At 44.1% G+C, this 16,629-nt stretch overlaps 1 protein-coding gene across 3 annotated transcripts in view; it reads right to left on the reverse strand.

The window, feature by feature from the left end:
- Positions 1-16,629, reverse strand: part of LOC128894777 (Krueppel-like factor 6) — a 390,418-nt gene that overhangs the window by 17,325 nt on the left and 356,464 nt on the right. The window lies entirely within an intron of this gene.

The following is a 16,629-nucleotide window of genomic DNA, read 5'->3' on the forward strand; positions in this document are numbered from 1 at the left end:
TTTTTTTAATGAATTCGGCGTGTCTCGAGGTCGGAGTCCTGTGGGTTAAGCGATACTTGAGAATCATTTTGTGGTAAGTGCTCGAGCAAGTGTATTTATGGTTACTTGTCACGAGGAAAAGTTTAAATTCTTATAAGAATCAGGAAAAATTCAAGTTACTCGCTGAATCTTACAAGGGTCGATCTATTGTCCAAGTAATCCTTACCACTCAAAATATTTTGATTTCAGTACATTTTTGTCGAGGCTCACTCGATATAGGATCGCAAATGGTCAAGATTCTATAGTCTGGAGGGTCTACAAGGAATGTGTCTCTACGTAACTACGCCTCACCAAATTTGCACACTTTTTATTTTTTAACTTCACCACGACGTATTAAATAATTCAGTACATAAATTCGTTTTCAAGAATCATCACAATCCCACCCCGCCACGAGGATTATTCGACGAAAGGAACGACGAACGAAAATTGTTCTTCGACGGCGCCGATCGCTAATGCACTGGACGGAAAGCAGCGGGGGTGGTGCTTAGTGCTACCACCGTTGGTAGTCTAATAAACTTTATGAACGCCAACGCCATGACTGGCCGATATTCCGCGACACAATGAACAGGCGGTCGCCGGGCGCGGCGAAAGGGGTTTTATTGTTCAGAACACGCGCGTCTACCCCTAAAATTACTAAAACGAAAGGGGTGCATATAAAATTCTCCCGTCTCCGAGATGGCGGATCGACGATAAACCGCGGCGGGCTAAAGTCGAGGTAGATTCCTCGAGCATCACGTGTGCGCCCGGCACCATGGACACGGCCAGCAGGGGGATGAGAGAGGGGTGGAGAACGGGTGGTGGAACATTATTAACCCGTTAATAATCTATTCGGTAATGCGTAAAGTGACTGACGCTGATGAGCTCCCGGTACGGAGCAGAAAATGCAGAGTTACCACCTGTGGCGCTGTACCATTTAGGTTAAAGGGTTTCCACCCTGTGAGGGTTTATAAAAGGAAATCGACGAAGGAGTGGGATGTTTAGACTGTGTTTATGAAATTATGCTGGAGAATTCGTGCAACTTCTGTTCAATTTTGCAAGATACACGCATCGTACACAATTTTTTCAATTAAATTTTGCGTGGTATTGTTAAAGTGTGTTGAAAACTGGATTTCTATTCGTTAATTCAAAGTGATCATCGAATGAAAATAAATTGAGATTGAGAAGAAATTATACATAATTAATATTGAAAGATTGAAGAAAACAGATATTGGTTCTTGCCCACGAAGAACTGCAGCATACATGTAGCTTCAGCCCGCGTCACGAGGCGAAGATTGATGGTTTCCCCGTCATTATAAATCGATTTCCCGGTTACAAAAATTCTAGAACCCTGCTAAGTATCCAACAAAACCACGTACAAACTTTGGCCAAGGTCCCCCTTCCATTTCACCCCCTCAAAAAATTCCCAATTACTTCCCAATTCAGCGAAGCGCGAGAGAAGAATTCTTAACAAACTGGTAGACCTTGCGCCATAGAGGGAGTAGACGAAGAGGAATGGGAACGTCGGGCGAGAGAGTTGATACTCTGGAATCCCCCGAGCGAAATACGACTTGAAATGTCAGAGTGAAGTGTCTCGGATCCCCGATCCGATTTTCGAGTAAATAAAACGTCGCTCAAAATGGAAGTCGGAGGCCGAGAAGTCACGACGCGACCTCAGAATTTCCCATTAAGGTCGAGGAAAAACTTCACGAGCCTGTCTTCGTGGATGTAACGGCACTCGAATACTTCAGGACAGCTCGTGAAACCAAGAGAGCTCGAAGTCTTCGAGAATTGTACTTAAAGGATGACTGACACTTCATCGAAACGGTTTCAAAGAAGAGGAATTGGAAATATTTCCCACGGTAAGCTAGAACGATCGCGCAGACATATTGGGTGCTGCGATCGAGGGGGATACACCGTGTTCTTTCATAAAAAACGGACATAAAAGGGAAGCCTAATGACAGCCACGAAGATACGGCGATATAAACGCGCGTATAAAACTGCGGTATAAAACGTTTGACATCTACATCGCCTAGCTCTAAACTTGATGAATTAAAAAGAAGAGAAAGGAAGGACGAGAGGGGACTGGGCTCTTCCGAGCGACTGGCATTCGCGCAAAGTGGTGTTTTTATTGTCGCGTGCGCTGTTCGCAGAAGGGAACGGTGGATGGGGACGCGTCGCGAGTAATTCAGACGCGGTAATAACTCAGCTGTGTAACGTGCTGCGAACACGTCGTGCTGATCTTAACGAAATTTGCACAAACGATTATTCTCTTCTGTTATGATCGTTATTGCCGTTTTCATTGTTACGGGTGTGTCTACTCGCGGATACTTGTGACGACCGGGGGCAATGTTAACGAGGAGACAGCGCTAAACGCGTGAATTAGAAAAATTAATGTGCTACTTTGAGGCCCAATGAAATGTGCTGTAATTACATATCATTTTAACCCTTTCAGACCTGAATTATTTATTTTTCTCGTACTAATATAATTTAGTTTTTAGGGTTGACTTTCTCTGAAATCAGTATGGAAAATTTGTTTTTAATCCTAATAGTGTAGTTTTAAGTATAGTAGTCAGGTCCGAAAGGGTTAAAAGGTTTCTCTACTTGTCTTATCACTTTAATTTGTCGAATTTATGTAAATTTTTTTTTCCCGTAGGAGGTTCGAAATTTGCGATTTCGTCAACCTCAACAGACTAGTGTACAATAAAAATCATTCCACATCCCTTAACACACCTATCCTTGAGAATCCTAGATCAGTTCCTCCTAATGAATTGGCTCGAAGGATCATTCCCCTCCATGGTTCGCGAGAAGACAGCCAAAGTTACGACTGACGTTCTCTTAACCGAGGGTTGGAGGGGGTGAGAAAAATGTATACCCCTTCAGCCTCGCCGCGGAGTTGTTCCAAGAAAGTTCGTCTTTTCCAACGGGTTCCGTCTTTCATCGAGAAGAGGTCGAAGGAGGTGACGGCGACAAATCCAGCCCGGACGTGGCGACGCATAACCAAATCCAATCCCTCGTGCCATCCATCCCCTGCCACCCCGTCCAACCCCTCGTGTCACGCAGTGGCTCTTTCTCAGAGACACCCGAAGCCGTAGCGGAAGCCGCGACTTTTCCCTGGAAAATACGGCGCGCACGTACCCCTACACCTAGCGCGTTCGCGTTCAACCCTCTCCTGAGGGTGAAGTGCACCCACCCCTACCGTGTACGGACATCAGCCTGAGAAATGCCAGCACGGATGAGCGTCATCTTCGCCCTCCGCTGAAATTGCCGCCTCTCGCGGTGGAGAAGCGGAATTCCTCGAACGATAAGGATAAACCGCCTCCACTCGCTCCGTAGGACTCGAATATATTACCGGGGGGTTGCACGACGGAAGGAAAAATTGTTGTTGAGTGCGCGGCGTATCGAAGACACGCTTCCAGCGCAGACTGAAATCGAGTTTCGCGGAGACGACGATGCGCGACGCGTTCAAAGCGCGCTCATTGTCATTCTGGAAACATGGCTCACTTTAGGGGATGGGTTCGTGCGTCGTTTTTGGATAGTCGCGATGACGCTACCGACGATTATGCGCGCATTAGCGAAACTGCGCTCGTGACTCGCAGGAGTGTGCAGTTTTTGCTAAACGCTGCCACGCTCTTTCCCTCGATTTCTCGAAAGGTCCTTTGTGTCTGTGTGCTTTTTACCCTCCGGCGTAGGTTCATGCTTTATTTCTGATGGAACAACCACCGTCCGTACCAGAGATTATAGACTGCGGTAATGTACAAAGTGATTCTGGAAACTGGGACGAGGTCTTCTTTTCAGAGTGGGCGGGGATGAGGCAAAAAGTTGGGGCGATTAGGAAACCTATGGCCCTGATACGTGGGACTTTGCTCTCGAGTGCAACCTTGCAAGCGTAATGAGCTCGGAATGTGATATTACCATATTATATGTTATTAGTTATGAATTACGTTTTGACTTGATTTGGTATTCTACATAAGGTAGTAATCAAGAGAAAGTTCAATTGTAATGTATCTTGAGTGTGAAATTATTATATTAGATCAGATATTGTTACATACATAAGTATATTTCACTAGCATACTTTGTATCTCAGATTGGCCTACACAGAAAACCTAATGAAATGTTCTCCAATTAAATTGTAGATATTCTACAAAAGCTTCTCCAGCCTGCAGACGTATTTGTAACAAATTTCTTATAAAAAGTGCTGCAATACTCCTAGTCCCACAATTCGCCCACCTCGTTTTATTCAGAGATAAAGACGACTACAACAGTATTAGTCAAGAGCACTAATTACGAAATCATAAGTAACATAATCCACGCAATTGCTCATTACAATTTCGTAGTTCTTCCTCGACAGCTAAATCCTGCAAAAAGTACAATAACCAGCTCAAGTAAACATTTAACCTCGACCGAAATTCTACCTTTAATTCCGCGTTCCTACTCGACCGACAATCTCCACCTACACTCGAGAGAAAAAGAGAGAAACGGAGGGAAAGAGAAAGAGAACTATAGTCTGGGGTTTCCAGAATCCCCTCGGTTGGTTCCGCGGAAAAGCTCGAAATGTCCCGCTTGGAAAATCCAGCAGCGCGAGCAGAATTACAGACAAATCTGCACGGCCATTACACGTGCAATTAAATAAAGTAAAATAAAAAAAAAAGGAGAGAGAGAAATTCCCTGGTCGACGAGGTTCTGTGGACACCGCGCGTGCACGGGTCCCGTTCAGAAAGCGAATAGAATTTCGTGTAACCATGGCGACTGCGTAACGCGACGAAACGACTGCGGTAGGCGAATACGCATCAAACGAGCGGGTCAACATCGACGCGTGTGCGTGTCGACGAAGAATCGCCAGGTGAGCCGTGTGTGACGGAAAACGTGTAGACACATCGCGCATTTTATCGCTGCATAATGGCCTCGCGGCGGTTCGTTACCACCTACGTAATAAAGCCATATTAAACAGGACGGCTTAAAGTGTTAACCTAACCCACCCCGACCAACCAGCCACCTTTGTCACTGAACGACGCCACCCAGCCAACACCCCACTTCCGCTTTTGTCTCGTATGAATATCGGCCGTCTGTTTATCTCCTTTGGTGCGATTGCGTGAGAATTTTAACTGTGCGCGCACGGTTCCAGGAATCTCGTTGAAAGGGAGCTTTTTTGCGCCTTTTGTGAAACGATGATAAATGTAGATTAACGTGAACAAATTCATGTATCGAGGAGGAATTTAAACGAGCTCTGTCGCGCGAGGGACAGAACGTATTTATTAATCGTAACATCTCTGTGAGAATTTGATTAAGGACCTTTGACATTGTTCAAAAAACCAAATTGCAAAACGTGAGAAATCGATAAGGTAACAAATCCCAGAATGTTTATACAGAAAGCGAAGAAAGTGGCAAATCGCGAAAGGGAAGAACAGAGTTGCAAATTATGAATATTTAAACAAACCAACAATGTTGTAAATCAGAAACCATATAAAAGTAAACTAGGACCATCAGAATGTTCTATTTATTCAGCTGGGTAAGCTCTTATATTACTCATCAGACCGCAAACAGACCTACACTGTCTGTCTGACCATATATAGGCATATACTACTTCCCCATCTAACCACGTGCGATACACGAATCTTCAACGACTCTAAAATTGTATAATAACCAGAAGCACACGAGGCTTCGTTAGCCCTCAAATAAGGACTCTCATTCTCATTTTTTCTATTTTAAGCAATTTCCCTTGCAGAGTTCGATATAAATGACGACGAACGAGAGATCGTCACGAATAGTAGGACGCAGGGCGGCCAGAGGCGGCTGGGTTTCACGTAGTCCTCGAGGACGCTCGTCCCTTTGGCGGCGGAGCGATTTTTCCACGTCCTTCGTTCCATCTGACGTTCCTCGAGAGGTCTGAGTGGGTTGGTATTGCGTCTATATGTCAGTCCGTCCCGGCAATGTGTGCTCGTCGTCTTTGCATTTTATTAAGTCCGCCGCCAGCGACGATGTACAGGGTTCCTTCCGTCATGTCGCCGAGGGGTAGGACAACCGGAATTTATGGCGGTGGATTCCCTGTCCCGCACCCCCGACGTTTACACCCGAAGACGTTCCGCGCGTGAAACGTTTCGAGAAGAAAACGCGTCCAATACCGAAAGGGCGCGTGACAGATCATTCGGGATTCTGAAAGTTCCTTCGAAGGACGAAAGATTTTCAACAAGGACACACTTGGATAAAATTTTTTACAGCTTCGACAGGATCCGAGGATCCTGGCTGGACGACTGAGATATTCCAAGAACGTCTCGCCCGAGGCAAAAGATTCCACGGAAATGTTGAAAGAATTTCATATCTACACTCGCGGTTGAGTTTTCGCCTGTTATGGTATACAGCGTGTCTCGAAATGAGTTCAGACGTAAAGGAGATTATTCCAAAGGAGGAAATGAATCGAAAACGTGGAATCAACTTTTTGTCCACGAGGTTTCGTGACTGAGGTGTTCCGAAAGTGTGAAGGTGAACTGCGCGCGTGGTTGCTCCAAACGGCTTCAGAAATGATTTTACTTGGAAACAAAGACTTGGTCGAAAAAAGGTTATTCTGGATGTTCCACTTATTCTTTTTTTATGCAGAGGTATGTGCTCTTGAGGTTTAACTGTTATGCGTAATATTTAAATAAACATCCTTTTCCAACTTCGCCTCCTTTTCGACTAGATGATAAAAGATTTCTTTCTTTCTCTGCAATCGAGGACTCACATTGGGGAAAAAAATGTCTAACAATTCGTCTCCACGCCTGGAAGAAATCAAGTCACCGAAGGAGCGAGGCAGAGTCAGACTTTCTCGATTTTCTTTGAAGAAATATCGTCAGGTATAAAGCAGTAATGGTTTTTTTTTCTTCCAACGGAATTGTAGGTTCTACAAAGCGGGAGTGGATTTTCTACAGCTGCGCACACCTTCGGCACTGAGGAACACTTTATTCCTCACTCAAATTAACGCCGGAAAAAGATCGCGGAAATTACTCCGATACGGGATTTTTGCATTAAATTTAACGTTTACTTCGAATCTCTCGCAGGAGAAATTTGAAAAAGAAAGACTGGTTGGATGTTAAAGGTAGAAAGAAATGACACAAACGTGCATCGCGCGCGTTGGCATGCAGCAAAACGTAACAAAGAACGAATATTGGCAAACCGTGGGAGGAAATTCTACATCGCGTTGCAAGGTAGAAACGATGCAATTTGCTAACATTGTACGACGAAGAATAGTCTTCCAACTTCTGAACATTTGAAACGGTTTGGAGAACTCAAGTCTTTCAGGACTACCAGTGAAACCAGTAAAACAGTGATTTTCGTTGTGAACCAAGAAAATTCTAGTCTTGATCATGTAATATAAAGGTACTAAAAAAGAAGTCCACTATTAGAGTTCACCATGATTGGTGAGAAGAAACGATTTATTTAAAAAAGCGAATGGAATATGCAACACCTAAAAGATTGAATAAAAAAAGGCAGCTACTACGTTTAGTTTTCACGTCAATGTTGACGGAAAGCCTGAAGCGAAACTTGAATCGACTGAAAATTTCATAGCATGCAGAACGGATTAATAAAACACAGCACACCTAGTACTCGAAATTGCAAAGGGCGAGTCTACGTGATGGATCGTTCGGTCCAGTGCTTGAATTTACGTTTTCCGGTAAAACGAAGGGATTTCGAAAATACGACTGAGTTACCTTTGCCTAAGTACGGATGGCGTTTAATATTTTTTCTCAACGGTCTGTTTGAGAAACGACGTTGTCAAACCCCACCCATAATGGCGATTGGGAAAAATTTCGCTGGGGACGATGTTGCTTCGCAGCCATTTTCCAGGGGACAAATTTTATAAGGGATCGAACGCGCGACAGGACCATACAGTTCTCGTGTGCTGAAATAGGGTTGCTCGCTATCGAAATGAAAAATAAAAAGGGATTTCCCGTAAAGAAGTATCGCCCACCCGGAAGAGAAGCGTATGAAGTGTTTGTTTCGAGGAGGGTCGCGACACTTACCTCGGAAACGGCAACGTTTCCTGAGAAATAAAACCTCCCTCTCTTAGTAACAGGAAGGAAGGTATTGGAGCCCTCGAAGGCAAAAGGCAAAGAAATATGGGCAAAATGTTCGTTCCGGAATTTCGACTAAATCTCTAATACTTTGTCGAGTACCTATACATTTGTCTACGATTTTCCTTTCAACCTTTACATTTAATTTTTAAACGAGGGTAAAGTCATAAAAATATTTGAAATCGTTGAAAAGAGTTTGAAATTCTTACTAAAAAAAAGCACAACAAAAAATAGAGCGAAGAAGTATATAGAACAGATTAAGTCATTCTTAAGCCCAGGGCGTCTGAGCATGGTTAGTATATTCTACTGTGGGTTTCTTGCAGTCGACGCCGACACGTGTGTCAGAAAACGTTGCTAACAAAAATCGAATAATTTTAATTAAAGCAAAAACGAAATTAAATATCTCGGATCCGATTATCCCGCAAATGGAGAAAACATATTAATTACAATGTCGTTTAAGTCGTTGCCTCGCGAAGAGGATTTAATCTTCCGGCAGTCTGCCGCGTCTGATCATGACTGGCATATTCTACTGTTTGTACGCCGCGTACAGCGGTGGCTCGTTCTCTAATTTGTATACCCTACAAACTGAACAAATTGGGTGAATTCAAAGACGACGTTTTCGCAAAGGGAATTTAATCTCGTCTGAGCCTGACGAGTCTGAGCATGGCTGGCGTATACTACTGCTCGGAATTTTGATAATCGTAGATTACTTCGAAGAAAAACAGACGCAATACTCATCGGTTGAAACAACGAATTGGTGGGTCAGCGTCCGTCACTTTTTGCGACTAAACATGTTCGATGGGTTGAATGAATGAATTTATAGAAAATTTAGCAATTTCAAGTCTGGTTTAAATTAAGCACATTAGGTGTGTGCTCCATTAGATTTGAAGGATTATTTGAGCTTTTTGTGTCAAGCGTAATTTTTTGCAAAGACGGTGTTGATCTCTTTCCTTGTTAAAACTAACAATTACATAGTTGGATTTATTGGTTTTATGTCTAATCAAGATCGTTCTGTTCCGCTCAACTATACACAATATTCATTATTTAAACAATCTTAAACTCGCTAGGCTTCTTTCACGCAAAAAGATAATTTTTCCTTAAACGTAACGAATTGTCGGAGGCATCCCAGTTGGAAGAACAAAATTGAGGCAGGGGGTAGACGAAGATCGATGGCGGGGCGGTTTTCTTATTTGTGCGGAACGGTAACGCGTACAGTCGGTTCTTGGCTGCTTGTTTCCGTGCTGGCGGTATCGACTATGGTTAGAGATAGCACGTTCCTCGTGTTGTGAACTGCGGTTCCGCTGTCAACTGTAGCGAGAACTTTGACGACGTTTCCAATTGTTTGCGGTGGGGGAGCCTCGACACTCGGCGCTGGAGCCGAGCTTCTAACTTCGCCGCGATCACGTGTTCCCGAACAGTGCCCCGAGGTGTGAATCGATATACATGTATACAAAATATATACGTATGTGTGTGCACGTACAGGCATATAAACGTATGGAACATGTACTCGTGTGGGCGAATAGGGAGCTCCGCTCTGCCGAGAGCAACTATAATCTAAAGCCGAACAAACTTCCGCGTAAATAATATACGACCACGCAAGATTATTTCGAGAATAATACACGACCCCTTGATAACAACTTTAACTATTTACTGGTCGACTGCGGTGGGAATAACGCTACGAGGATACGAATAATCGAACAGTGAATTAATCAAGAGGGCCACTGTTAGGAATTGATGCGTTGCAAAAGTTCGGGTTACAAATTTTCGCGTGTTTTGATAATGCTGAGAGGGAAAAAGAAATTTTTATTTGAAGCGAAGGGTAGATCAGGCCAAGGTTTGAGGAGAGAAAGAGAATTTTCGTGCCTGCTTAGTAATTTGATTTTTCCGTCGATATATCTTGATCACCGATTGTAAGATTACCTTAACGATTCATAAAATATTCCTCGAAGAAGAGTAATGACGCGAGACACCCCGTATAATCGATCCGTGCGAAAACTTCTTTATTTCCTCTGTCCTCCGTCGATGTCTCGAGCATCCGTTCGCCTGCTGCACCGCGTTAGGTGACCGATACAAGCTGCGTAACCTCCGAGGATTTAGGACCAAGACACAGGGGGATCGAAGGCAGAGGAGGAAACAGAGATCAGCCCTTGCCACGGTCGACTACTTTGTATCCAGAAGGACGGACGGGTTCGAGCTTGCGGTTTGTACGAAAGAATGGACGCGTTCAATCGCGCAGATGCACTCGTTTCGAATCTGGACGACACGCGATGGAAGCCAGCATCTCGAGGTCAGTTTCCAGCGCCATTATTTATCGCACTGAGCACAGGAACTTCCAATAATCGAATGCGGTCGATGAGTTAATATTTTGGTGTGTAATAATATTCCAAAAAATTTATTTGGGTCGTTGAATTCATTCTTTTTACACTGTGGTATATCTTTATTTCATGGAGATTACACGAAGCAAATGAGGTATAGGATAAAAGAGGAAGGAATTTAGTGTATAGAAGTAGAAATATGTGTGCGTAAAGGCACAAAGGCGAGGTACTACATAATAAACTGTTATTAACCCAACCTGGAATGAAATATAAGAAGAATGAAATTCTATGAAAGAAGAAACCAGCAAAAATAGAAAATTGAAATTGTAGAAAATAATGATTGTTTTCAATACTTGACGAGCTAAGAGAGTTCGTTTGTTATTTTTGGTGAGTCTGAGCCCAGCTTTTCTTGGAATGCTTAATATTTGCTTACATCGCAAGCTTCAACGTTGATAAATTCCAAAGTGACCTGAAAACTTCATTTCCATGCCCTCACGGTATTCTCCCCGATGACGCAACAACTTTTCGCGATATTTGTTTCCTGTAAACACGTACTCACCGCGAAGCCACGAGCTCCGTTCTCCCACCAGTCGATAAATTATCAGCGTTTCCTCCTTATTTTTCACGCGAGAACAATGTCGGTCGACTCGACGGGAAATTTGAAAGGTTTCAATACATCTCCCGCGGTGAATACGCTGGAGAGAAAACGGTCCAGTAACGTACACAACGGTCTCCTTCGAACGGAGCAGACTCATCGCGAGCAGGCACAGCTGCCATAAATAATTTCACGCTAGTGCATTTTTCCCTCTCGCTGCTCGGTTTAAATTTTACCTCTAACTACTGAGTCACGGCTGACCCAAGAAGGATCAAAAGGAGTCTTGTTTAAAAAAAAAAAAGAAATCAGAGTTCAAGTTGTTATAGATATTTTTGTCGACTGTCAACAATTTCCAAGGGAAAGAAAAACCTGTCTTCTTTATTTCTGCTTTCTTGGGAAGATAAAATATATTTAAGATGTAATTCACGACGTAGGAGATTTATTTGACCACGCTTTGGCTGACCTACATTTGAATGAACGTGTGTTTTATGAGTGTCTATCTCTTTGAATGTACGAAGGAAAGCTGTGTCCTCGATGGCTAAGCTGTTCTACGAAGTTGCAATTAAAATGGTTGGCAATCGACGCAACGGTCGGGTCATTGCTTTCAGCCGGATGAAAGCGGGCACTCCCACCAGAGTGATCTCGCGATGATTCGATTCGAACGAACGAGGACGAGTGCTTCAGGGTGGAAATCCTCGAACGTGATCGTTGATATGGCCTATTTGTCCCTTTGTGGGAGTACTTGCCGATGGAACATTATTAAAAGCCCGATGCCACGTGTCCACGTATGACACGTTGATTTCTGCGAGAAACCGACACGCGATTACTGTCTATTTTATTTTCGTATGTCAAACCGAGCGAGGACTATAGATCAGTGTCAATGTTCATGACAGATGAAAATACCTTCTGATAAAAGCCATTAAAATCGAAATAAAATATATATATTAAAACATATGAATGACAAACTCAACCACCATCTAAAAACACTCAAATGATCTCCTAAATAAGTGCAAGTGCAGACTTTAAGATTCCAAGTGTGAAATACAGTTAAGTTGAAAATATACAAAATTAATAATAATTCGCTTCGTTTCGAGGATCTATTTACATAAGATATTTGGAGGTCTCATTTCGAATCGAATCGAGTCTCGTTCGATCGCTGCTCGTGCAAATCCACGGGAGAACGAACCTGTCATTCCTTAATTTTCCAAATATATTGACATTCCATCAGCGCGACACTAAGGGCGGACGATTGCGAAAAGTTTCCAGCGAAACGATCGGACTCCATCGAAGGATCAAAGTCCCGTCCACAGCTCTAGACGCGAGAACAATGGTGTTTGGAATGGAATTCCGGAACAGAAAGTCCCTGTAATTGGAAATCTCTCTCTTTTCCCCTTCTTCTGCTTCGCCTTCTTCTTCTACCTTCCCTCCTTTCAGCGTTCCAACGTATAGTTGCCGCGAGACTGTTGGACCAGCGGATCGATAGTTTCTCGATTCCCGCGAGGAAATCGCATAGAAGGGCTTTGTCGGGGCAAAAACGAAGAAATCACTGAAACGCGATATTGACGGCCGAAGTGGATAAACAAGAAACGAGCCATGCTCCCTCCGAAAATGTTTAGCGCTCTCTCGAGAATACTTTCTTTTCAACTATCGCGAAGCCTGGGAATTACAATAATTATCATAAATATTACATACAAGATAAGAAAGGTAGATGTGACAATAGCTTTTCTAATTATTATTGGGTAGTCCAGAAAGTTCGTGCCAATTTTTAAGAAAAATTCAAAGGCACATTTATACGTGTTATTTGTTTTCAACCATTCCGATATATTCGGACCTGCACCACCTGCCAACAATCGACATGGACTTTTCAAACAACCCAAAAACTTAAGTAGAAGATTGAAACTATAATGAGACCCATCCAAAAAAAAAAGACTTAAGAAACTAACAGAACCCACTCATCGATGGTCCTTCTCGCAGTCTAAACGCGCGATCGTATCGATCCCGACTCGAATCGAGCCGCCGACCGTGGCGTCGCAGTTGATGTCATCAGCAGAGAGTGGGGCCGGCGCTGTTTAGAGTTAACATCTTATCGGCTCGTTAGAACGGAATTAGCGGGGACTAGATGATGGCTTTGACTGTTAAACCATCTAATCGGATCACATCGATTCGCCGTTAAGACGTCCGCGAGGCTCGAACGTCGGAAACGGAGACGGATCCCGAGGAAGCCAGTCGAGTCAGGGTGGAACGACTTCCCATCCCCACGGTTCGTCCATTTGGGTATCTACATGCCGAAAGATCCTCGAAAGGAGACTTCGTCGATGGAATTCGTAACGAGCCTCCCTCTCCCCCGCGTTGACTCGGCCACACGATCACCCAGGCTCCGATCCGACGATTCGCCTCGTTTCGTGTCTCGCTCGACGAAGAGTCCTCTTCCTTGGAAACTGGCAGTAATTAGATTCGTCGACCGAGATCAAAGTATACCCAGGCATTTCCATCTCTGTGAGAAACTTCCGCCAAGTTTTCTCGGGCCCCACACCCCCGCCTCTAAGTTTTTCGTTCCGTGTCTCCCGAGATCCGCGACGAATTTGAACAGGGATGCGGTCGGTGACTGAAAGGTATAGGTATCTCTTCGAATGTTTCCGTTCCAGCGACATGAATTTTATTTATATTTTTAGACATAAGTGTTCTCTTAAAATGAATACTCCTGAGTGAGACTTTTCGTACGCGGTCCCTCTCCACTTCATAAACATAAATTTCTTCGATACAATATCAACAATTATTTGTTATAGCTACTTATGAAGTTTTTAAATATTTCTTTGTGCGTTTTTTCATACGATTCCTATCTACCACACAAAAACAGGTTTGACTGTATATCAACCCTAAAAAACTACCTATCCTTCATGTTTCATTCCCCTGCAAACACGTTAAAGCAGCAACCCTCTTTCATAAACGACCCGATGCTAAACATGTACAACGTACAATGTTTCTGTTCAATCCCCAGTAATTTCGCGAGTAACCAACAATCTTAAGCGCGAGAACGTTATTTCGCCGGTCGTATCTTAACGGGGTGATAAACAGGCCGCGCGACGTAATATCGAACCGTTTATGCAGAGGGAACGAGACTGGATTAAGGGAAACCCCCGTGCCCGTCGAAACGTTACACGGGCCACGGACGAACGATTAACTAGAAAATCCCGAAAATCCGTTACACGGGAAACCAATTACGAGGAAAGTAATAGCTTTGCGGAGGCTCGCACATGCGCTGCGTCCTTCCTGGCCGCGTTCGTTGCAAAATAAACGTTCGGGCGAGCGACTGATACGTGACGCAGACGTCGTCTGGCGCGGAGCCTTTCCGACACAGAGGGGATCCTTGTGTCAGGACGAATTTATAACAGAGTCATAATTGTGGGACGGAGCCCGCAGTATGCATAATCCCGTAGTTAGCAGTTCTGCTTAACGATCCGCGAGAAGCAATCCCGACGTACCTGCCACGCTGCAGGATGGAGGCGTCCCAGCCAACTCTCTCTTATTGCCTACCCTCCCGCGGCCTCTCCGCCTCCCTCCCGTCCTCGTATTTCTCTCATCACCCCCTCGTTTTCTTCCCTCCGTTTTTCTCACTTTCCTCTCCTCTGTGTTTTCCCTGTCCCTCTCCGCGGGTGTATAATTCGGGTGGTACCGCGAAGGAATTCTCTAGCGAACGAAAACAAACCCAAAGCGTTGGAGAACAATTTTTTTTCAAATCTGATTTCGCTTTTAAGAAACTTTACTCATTGATTATAATGTAACCTCAGGTTGCCTTGTCTGAGATACTCGCGTCTAGAGAGAGACGATATTTGTCATAAAATATGGTCTATGTCTTGACGATCATATCCGCACTGACATTGTCTACATTCATGTCTTAAGTATTTCTAACGAACAAAATTAATTGTGTCGATATTTCTTGAATGAAAGTGTATTAATGCACATTTCCAATGATATTAAGGATTCTCTTCGGTTCTCTACCTACCTACAAAATCTCGATAAAATGTACTAGTGTCTAATAGGTCACTCCCATACCACCGTCGTTTTTTCATTTTCATGACGTGATTCCATTTCAGTTGATCCACCTGTGCCTCCTCGTCTTTCTACCCCTCTGCAACCCATGTTCCTCCACCATGCTCACGTTACCTCATCCAGCGGAATACCGAGACTGAAATTACCCATCTGTTCGCTTTCCTATAGGCACACCGTATGGATGCAGATGAGCACACTCGACCAAGTAAATAAACACACATGAAGGCACCGCGCACGTGTACCTATTCACGTGAGTAAATACATGTGAACACGTACACACGCTTAATCACTTGTACGTACAATTACAGGAACGTGTCGGCGTCGATCGTCCGCGTGTGCGGCGACACGCGTCCGCGTAATCATGAAACGGATTTCGAGATAAATTTATGAAAGACACCCGCGCATGGAAACGCATCGCGTAGTTAAATATTTGACAGCTCGCGTCGCAACTGGTCCCTGTATTTTATCGTCCGACAGATTTACATCGAATCGAACTCGACGCTGGATAACCGCGACAGCGATCTCTCCGACTTTTTCGGAATTTGGAAAATTTCGAGCACTTTGCCGGGACCGATGTACTCTGAAATCGACGTGGGATCGAATATAGCGAGGTGTCTAGGAGTTTTTAAATCGTTTTCACCGAGGAATTGATATTTGAGATCGTTTTGTATCGAACTACACATTAGAAGGGAATATTTAAAAGAATATTTAAAAGTAGAAAGAAGTTTTGCATCGGAGTTTCTTCGAGATCTCAGGATTTCTATATTCCTTGGAAAGAGATTCGGAATAAATTTTACTTAAAATTATCTCTATTCTAAGCCGGACCAATATTCAGAAAAAGGATTCAAAGGCTGAAGTGAAGAAATCTATAGCCATAGCGAGCCAGATGGAGCACTTTGGGGCTCTGGGAGATTGAAAAGGAGAGAGGAAGAGACTTCTATACCAGTCCGGTGGTTACCAATAGAGTTCGAAGCGTGACAAGAAGAAATCCTTGGATAAAGAGATACTCGAAGAGATGAAGAACCTGAGGGATGTATCAGAGAGAGAAACAGATACAGAAGAGAGTCCTAACTCAGATCAACGTTCAAAGAAGGGATTCGAAGCGTGAAGTGAAGAAATCTGTATCCAAAGTGAGACAAATGATGAATATAAGGTCGCGAGGGAGTGAGAAAGCGAGAGGAAGAGAGTCCTCGTTAATTACAGACCCCCGTCGTCACAGCCAGTCGCAGTCATCCGTGAAGCGCAAGGACGACGGAGAAGGTGCGCTGACCGCATGGTAATAACGTGCTCGGTCAGTTCTTCGCTCAAAGTGATGTAGCTTACGAAAGTGACGACGAAAGAGCCACGATTTCTTGCATGTAATTACCCGGCTCGCTTTCTTTCGACGATCGGTGACGCGGAACAAACCTGCGCAGGAAGTTTTCAGATTTCTTTTTCGAACGCTTAATGCCTCCTGGATGCGTCTTAATCGAGTCCTTTGAACACGGCTCGCGAGACGTTCGTGACTTCCACAGAGCTGCCAACGTGACCGTATGCCGCCACTTCCTGGTCTGGCAAGCGATGCGTTCGAGCGGAGAGTGTTCGCACTGGTTCGTGTTGAGCTATC

This window comes from Hylaeus anthracinus, unplaced genomic scaffold, assembly GCF_026225885.1.
Source record: "Hylaeus anthracinus isolate JK02 unplaced genomic scaffold, UHH_iyHylAnth1.0_haploid 4, whole genome shotgun sequence".
Lineage (NCBI taxonomy): Eukaryota > Metazoa > Arthropoda > Insecta > Hymenoptera > Colletidae > Hylaeus > Hylaeus anthracinus.